General features: G+C 38.5%; 1 protein-coding gene across 2 annotated transcripts in view; it reads left to right on the top strand.

Moving 5' to 3' along the window:
• Nucleotides 1-462: 462 nt before the first annotated feature.
• The window catches only part of LOC138189584 (discoidin domain-containing receptor 2), a 143,802-nt gene continuing 131,063 nt past the window's right edge, over nt 463-13,201 (top strand). For both annotated transcript variants that reach the window (XM_069131632.1, XM_069131623.1), the window contains exon 1: nt 463-927. The gene's annotated coding sequence lies outside the window, so the exon portion shown is untranslated. The remainder of the gene's footprint in view (nt 928-13,201) is intronic.

Genomic DNA, 13,201 nt, shown 5'->3' with positions numbered 1-13,201 from the left:
ATATTGTAGAAACTAGTTATTCGAGAAGCTAATTCCTTTCCATAACAATAAAATCAGACGAACTTCTATTTACAATTACCAATCTATACAACCATACAAGTCTCCTAAAACAATTGCCATTCACTTCGTCCACACCTTATCTTATCTCTCTCTCTCAAAAAACGTATAATACTTTATAATAAGAATTTACGGGAGGACTAGGTATTTTCACGCCTAGGAGTCTCTCACGCCTGCAGAGCAGTTCTCTCACGGGCAAAATAAGCTCTCGTCCAACGCGGCTGTTAGACACCCGTATAGCTTGACTGCTCCTCTCGTTGTGCCTCGTCCGCTCGCGTCCCTTTCGCCCCGTGCGCGTCGCCCTCCCAGCCCTCCCTTCCCCACCCTTCCAGTCACGGCCCGTAGTCCTTTCCCCCTCCATCGAAATCGATGCTACTCGCGGATCGCGAGTTCAGTCTGCGACTGGCCACCGCGTGCGTAACGTCGCTCCCTCTGTCTCGTTTTTGTTTTGCCTCGGGCCTCGACCCGAACACCCCCTCATTCGTAGAACAATCCCCCTTTTCCTTCACGCGTTTCCTTTTACCACATATACAACGATCAAATTGTAAACTGTTCGATTTGTTTTCGTCACGATATCGCGTGTTATTGTTGCGTCGTAATCCGCGATCGGAGTCGATCACGTGTGACATTGCGCCGGACGGTGACAACGTTGAGAGAGGAAATTTTCAAGGAAAGAAAGATTAGTTTTCTGTGAAGGAAACGGAATGAGGAAAAACTCAGTGACGAAGCGGAAGATGTATCAATCGACGATGATTCGATGCGAGTTCGGGAAACGATCCTGAGGCGATCGGATGTGTGACGAGGCGCTACCGTCGAGGATAACAACCAGCCAGCTCTACGGCTGTCCCCGTGCAAAGGACACTTGATTGGGTGAGTGGATATTTTTATTTTTCCAAGATGATATTCTTTCACCTTCGGGACATAAATAGCTTTTGTAAGAGGAGAATGTTTGTTTCTCTAAAAGAAGAAGTGTTTAGTCCTTATCGAAACGTTCTAAAAAGGCTCGCCTCTGTTAGTCGTGCTATTATTCATGGAATTAACGCGAGATTTACTCCGTTCGAATGTGCGCGCATGGTGAACGGAAGTATATCGGCGGGGCTTGACGCGTTCGTAATTAACACGGTGCAAACGGAACAAAATGTTCACGCGGGCTAACGGGAAATTAAATGATATCCCGTTTAACCCTATCCGGGTTATCGTGAAATATTTCCAGCGGGGTGAACGCGTCGATGCAGACGCGTAACGCGAGCTGACAGCCCGTATATATGCTCGGAACTAGTAGAGGAGTTTACCTCTGGTCAGTCGGGCCAAGTTTATCACGAACCGACATTCGTTTTTCGGTTATTCACTCTACAACGTGAAATATCCGCGGATCTCTCGTTCGAACAACGCTGTCCATTCGAAACCGGCGTAAACTTACGATGCACAAAGTGACACAGTTCTGACACTCGATCGGAATAAATTTAACATGGTATTATGTCAACGGCGCTCGTTTGTCCTACGAATTCATCGACGAAAATTACGCGAACATTGCAATGCAATTCCACTCGTTTCACGCGACGACATCGAACTAGAAACTTTAATATTTCCACCGCTGGAAGCCTGATAACGTTAACAGCCCTGAAACGCGGGAAAACTCCACGAATTTCATATTCTAATTCAACCACATATATCGAATGCAATTTTTAAGAAGTTTCTTTTGAAATGACAATTAGGAAACGTTTAATTATAACACATTTAAATAGCCTATTAGATTGAACTTTGAGTGCTAGAAATAATTAGAAGGACCGAGTGTTTTCGATTTGGGGGTGAAAAAGAAATTCATGCCCATCCAAGTTTTGAGAAAAACATGGCAAAACAATGTGTTGATAATGTCTAAGTAATTTTCCTAAAATGGACGAAGAAAGATGATAAAAAAGGAAAAATTGTTAGTGTTAAAATTACATATATATATGTATATACATTACAGTGAAGAGTCGGATCTGCCTTAATTGTTAAATCTGGTTAATGAAGTCCCTGAATTCGGTTCAGGTTATCCCGCATCGCATTCTATCATCGAACAATATTCCATCTCGTTTAGTGTACTCTGCGCCTTAAACTTTATTTAATATACCAAACCATAGTTTTACTTTGATATCGAAACTATCTCACAACTTTACCTCTCCACGATTCTGAAGATATTCCAACGAAAAATGTCTAGTTTGTGAGGGTCAACAATTCTAGACATTCAGCGAAACCTGGAAATGTATGAAATACAAAAACCGAGCGATAGAAATGATTGGAATAAGGAAGATGTAGGTGGACGATATAAGAGTTCATCGAAAGTAGTCCAACCGTACGATTGATCAGCCAGTACGGCTTTACCCTGACGTTTTCGGCGACAGTTTCCATTAAGGTGGTCCCGTGGACGTCTCAGTCGATGTTTCGCTCCGCAAGAAATTTCATTTTCCCCTCTCTTTCCTTCCGCAGCGACCACCCAGTTTTATTGGACGCTGTCCTTCAATGTCCACTGCCGGCTATCCACGATATCGTGACACGTAGCGCGACGCGGTCATAAGCGACCCCGAGGAAGTTGGTTAATTAATTGCCTTTGGAAATATAATCCGAGCGTCGAGTGTAACTAATCAGGGAGAAACTCGGTCGGACGTTGACGGGCATGTTTGCTGCACCTATCACGTACGGGGATGGAAATGTAATTTGCCGGGATAGAGTTAGCCTCGTTGAATGCCGTGGCCAAGCTTCGCCGCCTATTCTACCCATCAGCTGCAATCTCCTCGCGGCGTGCCACCCATTGATCGCCACCAACGATTTTGCATGTAAGAATCTAGAGGCCAGGATACACGGGGCCGAGACTTTGCGTGGCGAACGTTTTAACGTGCTAGTTCTCCGAGGAATAGGCGTTAAAGAGTCGAAAGGTTCGTTGAAGGATTGTTTCTTCCTCGTTTTCCATCGGAAAACACGTGAATTCTGTTGGAGAACTAGAAAATACAGTTTAGGGTAATATATGGGTAAATTGTAAAATTGTAAATTGAAACATTGTAAAATTAATCAGAATTTGAAATGAATATGTTGTGAGTGTGTTTAGGATCAAGATAGATAAATTGATAGAAATGCAAATAGATAATATATTGAAAGCTACGGTGTTGTTATAAGAACAGACTTAGAGACTTTGCTTATATTGAATAATGAGATAAGTGAAGAATGGAATAACAATTTGAAATCTTGATCAGAAATTTGTAACTTTTCCTGAACTGTTAATGAATACCGAGTAGGTTTTAATCAGTTGCATAGCTATTTTTCAAAATTTCTTATCAGTGAATGGTGCTATAATTATGTATTATAATATGATGTATAATATTATTCCCAACTGTAGAAGTGTAAACGAAATTCCTTATATCAGCCGCTGTCAAGATTCTCCTTATTCTTTTTCCTCTCTGTCTCTTTCTTTTTACCTGTAAGTGAAACATTATTAATGGTAGGCCTCTATGGAAATTTCTCAATCGAAATTTGAACATAGATTACATAGTACGGTTCTAAATAGCACAATCTCGTTATAATATCTTGACCCGTACTATATCTTTTTCAATGGATATATTTCGAACTCTAAACCAAGTAAATTCTATTATTTATTCAGTAGTCAGATTCATTGTTCTTGATATTCAGACGATTCTCTTCCGTATACTAGTCGTCTTCGAATTTCAAATGTATGGAAGTAAGAATTCCGGGATAGGCGACTTCGTCAGAATACTCTTCCTTAAAACAAAAATATTCGAAGGAGTAATAGAGATTTTCTTTTCGCTTGAACATACGTACGGTTCTGGACTGGTATCAGAAAATCCGCTGATTCCAGCCCTAACGTCCCAAAAATTTCTCTGTCTCGTTGGATTTTACGTATAAACAGTTACATCGAACCGAGTTCATGTTTATGTATAATACTCGAGCACGATCAACGACCTCGACTTTGGAACCTTCTTTCTCGGAAACAGACCCGGTAGGACAACAAAATATTCATAGCGTCTCGAACCACGCTTCGGAACTTTCCCCTTAATCCCAAAACAAACGTTCCGTTGCGAAAAATGCCGAACATGCTGACTTTCCATGCTGTAAGCGATTATAACAATTTTAATTAAATGAAAATTTAATCAATCCCGGTAATCGACTTCGTGCATCCGATCGACAAATTAAAACACGCATGCAATTAGCGTCGAGCATTCAATTCGCCGCGATTAACGCTTGTCAACGAACAAGGGGGAGGGTGGAAAATATTAAAAAATGAACAAGACACGAGGAACAGTGGTAGGAAAAAGAATGAGTGGCTTGTAACGTGCCTCGATCCTAGTCAGAGTTTTCGATATTTTATCTAAGAATGTATTCTGATAGTCGGATGCAAAGCTCGTATTAGAAGAGAATGAATTATCGTCGAATGAAAATTAACTGAGTCTGCAAAATAGGTATAAGACCGTTGACAAGACTATTATTTAGGTATTGCCGTGGCTGTTTTAAACAAGGACTCACATATGAAGAAACGAATCAGTATATATGATAGCAGCAGCGGAAAAGAGAAATATCTATAGTCTTAATTATTTTATTAAAATATTAAATTTTAGTAAAAATGCAGGTATATCGTTCAAAGCACATCAGTCTAGTTTGAAAATATTTTGTCTTCAAAAATAACTTTAACTACAATGATCACGTTTTCCTGATTTAATTAAATATCGATCTCCTGTAGCATAATTACAAACAAAACATACAGTAATTCTGTAATACGACGAATATTTGCCTGAAGAAAATTGAGAATGGCGAAATACCATTTTCCTTTCCTGAAAAGATACAAAGATTAACGAGCATCGTTTCTGTTACAAACCCTCCTCTTTCGATCAAAAATCATCGAGGTTACAAGAAGAATATAGAGCGACGATTCTTGAGAATTGTACAAAAATATTCTGATTTCAATGTCGTTTGCAGCAATGAATTCGCTAGATGGTTAAACTGGGACGATTCGCGATTAAAAGCTCAGAGCTTCGGGTGCACCATACATTTGCATATAGGAAGCTCTGTATAAATTCCGTGGTTATACTGCGTCAGAAGCAATAACGCAACGCCAAGCAGAACATGTTAGAGCGCGTTTGCAGTTTGCAAAACGGTTACGTACGATTCGACGTTACGCGTAAACGATTGATCATACACCTCGTCGGTACTTCGAACACGTCGACGTTGAGGATGCTTCTCTCTCCCCCGCTATTTTTTTTTCTTTTTTTTTTTTGGCACCAGTGATCGACTAGAACACGACTCTTTTCACCGCTCGAAACGTCGAAGTTTAGTAGCTTCAACGAGTTATTGTGGATATTTCGTCGTAGAACTTTCGGAAATTCCCGTGCGCATCGTTGAGTCCGGGCTTGTTCAAACGAACTTGCGAATCGATACGTGAGCAACAAATTTGCTGTTATATTTTAATACTGTATGGTATTTACCAAGACTGAGCGAGAGGGTGCTGCCTGGTAATCGCGATAATTCAAAAATCATGAACCATAGCCATCGTAGTTTCCAAGATCAAATTTTAACATTACCGATCGATAATCGAGATATTCAAAATGTTAATAACGCTTTTATTGTACGAAATAATGCAAGCATAGGGTATTAGCAGAGTCTATAATACAGTACTGAATGTACATTCTACTAGCAGAATATTTGAAAGCTGTGAGATTCTTCGATAAGTTATTATGTTGCCAGGAAATTATTAATGGAAACCTAATAGGAAAATTCGTATTGTAAACTGGTCGAATAGATTGTTAATTTGTAAAACTGAATTCTTCGATATTTATTCTTGCTTCGTTTACCACGGAGTAATTTGTATTATAACAAAAAAAAAACAGGTAAAATTATGCTAATGCAGCATCGGTATTGATGTATTAATTAATTAGTTTCGTGGACACCATATTAAATTTTGTACCAGTTGGTCCGACAAAAATGTTGTTACCATGTAAATGAAGTGCACTAGAGCTGACAAATAAACATTTCGTTGAGAAATAACTATCTGCAAATAGTTCCTATAGCCAGTCTCTGTATTAATGCGATAAATATTACGAAAATAATTACAGAAACTTGACGATAAAACTTTTATAGTAAAATTAGATTTTCCATCCATTAATATCGTTTATCGCCGAATAATTTATATTATAAGAAAGAAATAAAGTGATTGAAAGAATCTTAAAAAATTCCACTTTAAAAATTTTCCTCTACAATATAGATAGGTTTCCCTGAATGTGCCATTACAAAAAACACAACGTTTAACCGCTAATCTTCTCTAAAAGCGCCTCTTACTACGTCATTCCGTTCCTCCCTTGAATTTCCCAACCAAATTCGTAGCTTGCAATCAGAAGATCCACTCGTACGCACCAGAATACTCAAAATCTGCTATACATCGAGGTCGCGGAGGAAAGAATGGCGACCGCGTATTCGCGAAACTGCGGCGATAAAATCACATTCAGAAACGCTGCGTACACCTAACATTAACGTGCGGTATGCACTATCGTTGCGGTACGGAAATACAAATAGGGCTTGCTTCCGGCTGCGACGGTTGCGCAGCTCGGCTTCACGCATCGCTTACTCATTACTGCACATCCGCTCGAAATCGGCGCCGCTTTAAAGCCGCGAAATTTGCTTTGGCTGCTCACGAACGCGACTTTAAAGCGACCTGTCGGTTAAGAGTGCCCGCTGGCAAATATCGTTTTACTTACAGCGCATAAACACGAATCAAGTTCAAACGACGTACGAATACGTTGTACGCGATGCGATACCGTCGCTTGATGGAACATACCACGTTTCACAAATGCGTTGCCTAATTTACGTTTCTTTCGATCTTGATAGGTGTCTGTAGGAAGTAAAATTTTTTACAGAGACTTAATGATATTTGCAGTTGAAGGTTCTTACGGAATTTTGGTTAAATTTATTTTAATAAAATATTATTCGATAGCACGATTCTTAAGGGGTAGAATATAAGAAAAGTAAGTGCAATATCGCGATGTTGAGCAGAATTTTCTAAAGAGAAATAGTGGAATAAATTATTTGAATAATTTATTCATAAAGCTAGACCTTCTGGTTTTGCGATACTTCGTTTGTATCATCACATAATTTATTTTACTACGGAACTATGTGAGAGATTCTGAAAAATACTAAAGTCCTAAAAATTTTTTCTTCGTACCTTAAAAATAGAATTTCCAAATAATATAACTGAATTTTGGAATAGCGTCTTAGCTCGAGTTCTTTTGACATAGAAGAGAAGATGAAATAGGAATGGAAAAATCGAAGAAAGCAATAATGGATTATCGATATTAGACAAACATTGGTCATTTATTGGAAACAAGTTTTGTATTTCAGCAGATACCTTAATGATTCTTTGACTTCAAACCTTCTACGAGCTATCGATAATTATCGAAACAGTAGGAAATGGTAGCTCGGTGAAATTCATCGAATTTCGTGCCCTCCTTCCGCTCGAGGTCGTCGCTGCTCGAATGATACCCGCGTTTCAATGGAGTACGAAACAATTGATCCATAAATCACGCGATCAAAACTGGGCTGGGCGGCCGGATGATTTATAAAAGCTCGATGTATCGTGTGAGAACCGAAGCGACGAAAAAGTCTCGCGCGATGTTACAATTAATCGCATTTATTTACGTACGAACAAACCGAGGTCAATATTACGCGACCAGCGCGTAAAAGTTTTCCAGCCAATTTCACAGGGAAATATGTCGGCGTTGGAAAACTGATAAAAATAAAACCTACGATACGAGGTATTTTTTTACTCCTTTTGTTCCCTTTATAATTTTTTGTTTTTGTTCTTCATATATTTCGCTTGTGCTTTTTTTTATTTTTTTGCGTAGTAAATGCACACGATTAATCATAGTTTTTTACTTGGGCACATCGCGTACAATGTACCATGAGGGAATTGAAGCTTCTACCCCCACATTGTTCGAGAATGTTCGCGTACAAACCGAGTTTTCGTTTCGCGGTTATTTGCGGTGACGCCGCGGTGCGACAACGAGAATCGCGAGTAATTAATACCAACCTTATACGTAATTAGTCATTGAAAAACAATGTTCGAGAGGACAATGACAGCTTGAGCGCTCCTCCGATCTCGGTGATCCAGATTAATTAAATTTCATTGCTTAACGGGCATTAAACCACCGCACCGCCACGAAATAACATTTCGTATCATTGATAATATAGCGTAGTTTATTAAAAAACGATTTTGCATATATAGTGGCATCTGAGTCAACGGAAGATTTGAATCAGAAAAGACTCATATTATTGTGCTTTGGAATACCAACGTTGTTTTGGTTTGCTAGGTTCAAAGGTAAACGAACTCCGAACAAAATATTATCGCCGTTGAACTTTTTATAATAACACCGGTCGATACAAATAAATGAACGTGCTCTCTAGGACAATCATATAGTCAAGTAGTTAGTCAAATAGTAGCATCGAGCGAGCTACGATTACGATCGGCATACACTATCTCTGTACTTAAAGTAATTTTAATATACTCTGACTATTACAATTTTATCACTCGTCTCTTTAATAAACCAACTAACACGTTTAATATTCACCTCACATATTTCACGATCGATAACAAAATTCAACAAATTCATAAGAATGAATGTTACGAAAATTAAGAGTCGATACACGCTTGTGCTTTTCCAACAAGAATTAGAACGTAAGGGATAATGTTCAGAAGTCGTTTTCAACTCTTTTTGATCATAAGTAGAAAATTCTGAATGATTATCACCTCTGGTTCTTATAGAGGAACTAAGAAGTAATAATTGTTGTAAACAAATTTATAAATCACAATAGAATGGTACAATGATTAAACGGATAAAAGCACTGGAAAATATTTATAGAAAACAAAAATACAGAACAGGAAGTACAAATGCATCCACAAAATACAGTTAAATATACATATAACTCATAAACTATCGTAGAAGCTTAAATGGTAATAATGTAAACCACTTTAATTTTTCATTACAATCTGTATAGATACGTGTCGAGTGTTTTGTCATAGATTTTCAAATATGATATTCCCACGTTCAAAACAGAAAAAGAACATCCATTGCGCGTTTTACTGCTAGCTATGCTTTCGCTGTTCGTTACTTGCCTTTTAACTGATTAAACCGCTCCCTCCCAAAGATCTCTAAAAGTGATTTAATCAGTAACATGGGAAGAATTCGGAATCCTTGGAAAACGCGTATAGTAAAATGAAACGATCAGGTTACAGCACATCATCGTGACCCTTAAACCACGTTGTAGGAAGCTGAGGAATCGTTACAGTGTCGTATGATTTTTTATTTAACCACCTGGATGGAAAGGAACGCGTAAGCCACGAACGATGCCGGATAGGTCATATTTTTATCTTCGTGGTGGCAAACGATACCTCTAAGTAATTCCAATCGATCGAACGTACAAGTTTACGAGCCGAGGTGATAGTTTATCGTTGAACCGCTATTCGATTACTTACTGTAGTTTAGAGTTATACGAGCGTGCGTGCGTGCGTAAGTTGACCACGTATACGAAAACTTTGAAGCATCTGTGCTTTGCAAGATCTCTCGTTCTTCCTTGTCGTGATATAAAAATAACGAAAAGTTTGATTATTATGAAACCCAGTTCATAACTTTCTATTGATATTACAAACTTCTCGTATTTTTTGATTTTTTCTGAATAATCAAACGATAATCAAAGCTTTCTCTGGGCTATATCTTAGTTGCATTTTCGTATATATATATACATATTTTCCTTCCATTTCTCTACTTAATTCATTCCATTTGTTTTTAGTTCTTCTATTAGAACCAAAAATGATAAAGAGATATATATTTCACATGTATTTATTTCGTTTGTTCTATATGTATTTAATTTATTTTGCAAACTTTTTAACATACTAACACGTCTACGAATACGCCTTACAGACTTATTGTTATTTCGTATGATTATCGTATCTTATGATTTTATAAGAAATTAAAAATTAATATTATTTGGCTCGTCTATTTTGCAGCTTACTTATTAAAAATTATATTTTCTTTCAACGGTGTATATATAAATATACGTTCATGTATAGCGGGATAAATACAACTTCTATGAAGGAACGCCATCTGTTGCATCTGTCGATTTACAATGGCCAGATCATTATTGATGGCAAATTTATCGCATCATAAATAAAATTCAGCGTAAGACGCGCAAAACGCTTCTCGCTGCCGCCGGCTGCAATCGATGCACTCGCGAACGATGTTCGACGAATTTGCGGTATTCATCAAATTGACGTCACCCCCCGCGACCTGGTCGTTTGTTTTTTAACGGAACGAACGAAACGAACGGTCTTTGCGAATGCTCGGTGCACGATCGAATTAAAAGCTGCTTTAAGCGACTTGATTTTTGTTTGAAGAGCTGTTCCTTTGACCGGCCGATTCAATTTCGTGTTGCGTTTAATTGGATTTTTATAACGCGCAAACGGGTAATTGCAATGATCGGTGGCAATTACATTTGTCTGTTGTTCACGTTAAAAAATATACGTACATTATTTGATAATCGTATATAATTAGTATAACGAAGTAATCTCGTTTGCCTGGAATAATATATTACTCTCCAGATCCATTGTCTGAAGCATACGATGAAAACGTAATAATACGAAGAGATATTAATTCATACATGGGTTACATTGACGAACGATGGAGGAAGATAAACGAAGGAACTCGATAAAAGTATCTCGTTGAAATTCGTCTCGTACCAAGAGTCTCTGTTTCTATAATACTCTTAAGTATTATAAAGTATATACATTTCTCCTTTGTCTGATCATGGTTAACCTTAACCACTGCTACTCTCTTTCCACTTTACCGAGCTCGAACAATATATTCCACATTTCGGGCTTTATCATCGGCAATATAAACGTCACGATGGAACAAACTATCTTAATATTACTCATTCGTTATCGTCGAGTCGCGGTACGTTTCTCTCCGACGATTTTTAACGTCGTGAATTTCTTCCTCCCGTTCTACCCTGCAAACGGAGGTTAAAACGGGAATCTTGAAAAAAAAAAAAAAGAAAAAAGAAAGAATAATAGCGTAGCAATGGTTACACGAATACTCCCGTTAATTAACCAAGGTCGTTCTAAATTTGTTTTCTAGCCCGTTCAACGTCGGACCATTGATCAATGAGGTCGACGATGATTAGTTCGGCTCCCTGGCTCATTACAACCGCCACGAAGCAATAAGTCGACAGAGTTTTTCATTATTCGCGACACGTAGCCACGCGATTAGTTCAGTTTTTATTCCTACTCTCTTTCTCTCCCAGTTTGTGTTTTATCGTACTCAAGAGGCAAATGACCACGACAAATGACCAGAACGGATGACAATTAATGGCGATCGATGTCATTGCCGAACGTTATCGAAATATTTTGTGCATATCAGAAAATGCACTTTGTGAATTAGACCATCGCGTTAGATGATCTCGTTGCATTAGTCGATCTCAAATATTCATACATTTCGTACCACTTTTTCTCGTTGAACGATTCATGCTTATCCGACAAATATTTTATTTCGAAATAGATGGACGTGGATAGATTTTTAGTTTCATTGCGGTTCATATACTTCTACAGGTATATTACTGTGCATATGCGGCGATTTTCGTCCAGCGCTAACGACTTTCGCATCAATTGTACAATAGAGCAGTAACCGTGTTTAGGTATTTACATTTCGAATTAATTATATTTCCGGGGTGTATTGTGCTCGTGCAGATAAATTCGCGGCGAATTTCCGCATAAACGGGCGATATTATAAAAGCCTTTCTGTGCTTCGATCCCAATAACCAGATGCTTTCGTATCCCGCGGTGCATTCGTAAAACTCGATATTTCATTATAATCCTCTTGTCGATCGTAACGTTTTAACAAACAGCCGAAATCTATCTCACTCTTCACGTATCTAACACTCGCGATTAAAACCTCGATTTCAAATCCATCCAACTAATTTCAAGGGACAAAGAGAGACGAGAAAGAAAGAGTAAAATAAAAAAAACAATAACATGCATACAAGCATAGCGACAATTACAGCAAACAAACCCAGAGACAAACGCTGAAAGGTATTAAAATTGCTGAAATAACCCATCCGTGAAATTAGAAAAAAACGAAGGGAGACACCGAGAGAAAAAAGGACAAAATATAAAAACGGAATGTAAATACCGCGACATTTCGAGCGTGTCGTTAAATTTCCTGTCTTCGCCCGATAGGGTTGAAGGCAACGAGCGAAAGCCGCGAGTATAGCGTGATTTTTACCATCCGGAAATAGCCAAAGCCGTCTCATTAAGAGAGCTTAAACCGATCCAAAACGGAGTTAGCAATAGAGAGATCAGAGAGGCGATACAGCACTCGTACATGCGATACAGATCGAACGTCGTCGTTTTGAAACTCGCTCGTGGAATTACTCGCATTCGTCTGACCCGAGGATTTCACGCATCACGTACAGAGAATAATCCTGCGTCTCGTCCGTCGCTTCACGATCTGATACCCTGGACCGATGTTGATGCCGCTATTCGACATGGCCCGTTTCCCTTTCTGTTTCTCTACCCGACTCTCTGTCTTTATCCGTCTGCCTGTTTGCATCGATGTTACACGGAATTGAGTATGAAAGGATTAGCGGGGCTATAGAGTGACACTTGCCTCTCCGATTACTTCTGCTCCGTTCGATTACGTTCTCCTTGAAGCCGTCTAACTCCTGGATGGTTACACGTAGCGCAAAACTCTTGGGCCAATTCAGTGGTGGAAACTTATCTCTGAATTAAGCACGAGTTTGATAGTGTAACGTCTGTGCAATAGCTTTTAGCGAAGCGAGATGTTGTGGAGAACGTGAATACGAGGTATGATTTAGAAATATAAGAACTACTATTATATAGTAGAAATTTACGTATATTATATAAATATTGTATATTTATAATAAGAATTTTGCACATAGAAATTTGTGTATATTAGAATATCTTTTACATTACAATTGCTCTACTTCTATTGGAATTATTTGCTGGAATTGTTTTGTAACAATTATCTTCAAAGTTGTCCTTCTCAGCAGTTCCGCTTCGTTTCTAACATGTTTTCTGTCATTTTTCTGGAAGCTAAAG

Source organism: Bombus flavifrons, chromosome 1 (assembly GCF_040668555.2).
Source record: "Bombus flavifrons isolate JBK064 chromosome 1, iyBomFlav1_principal, whole genome shotgun sequence".
Lineage (NCBI taxonomy): Eukaryota > Metazoa > Arthropoda > Insecta > Hymenoptera > Apidae > Bombus > Bombus flavifrons.
Note: the sequence above shows the minus strand (reverse complement) of the source record. Positions and strands in the feature narration are given on the sequence as shown.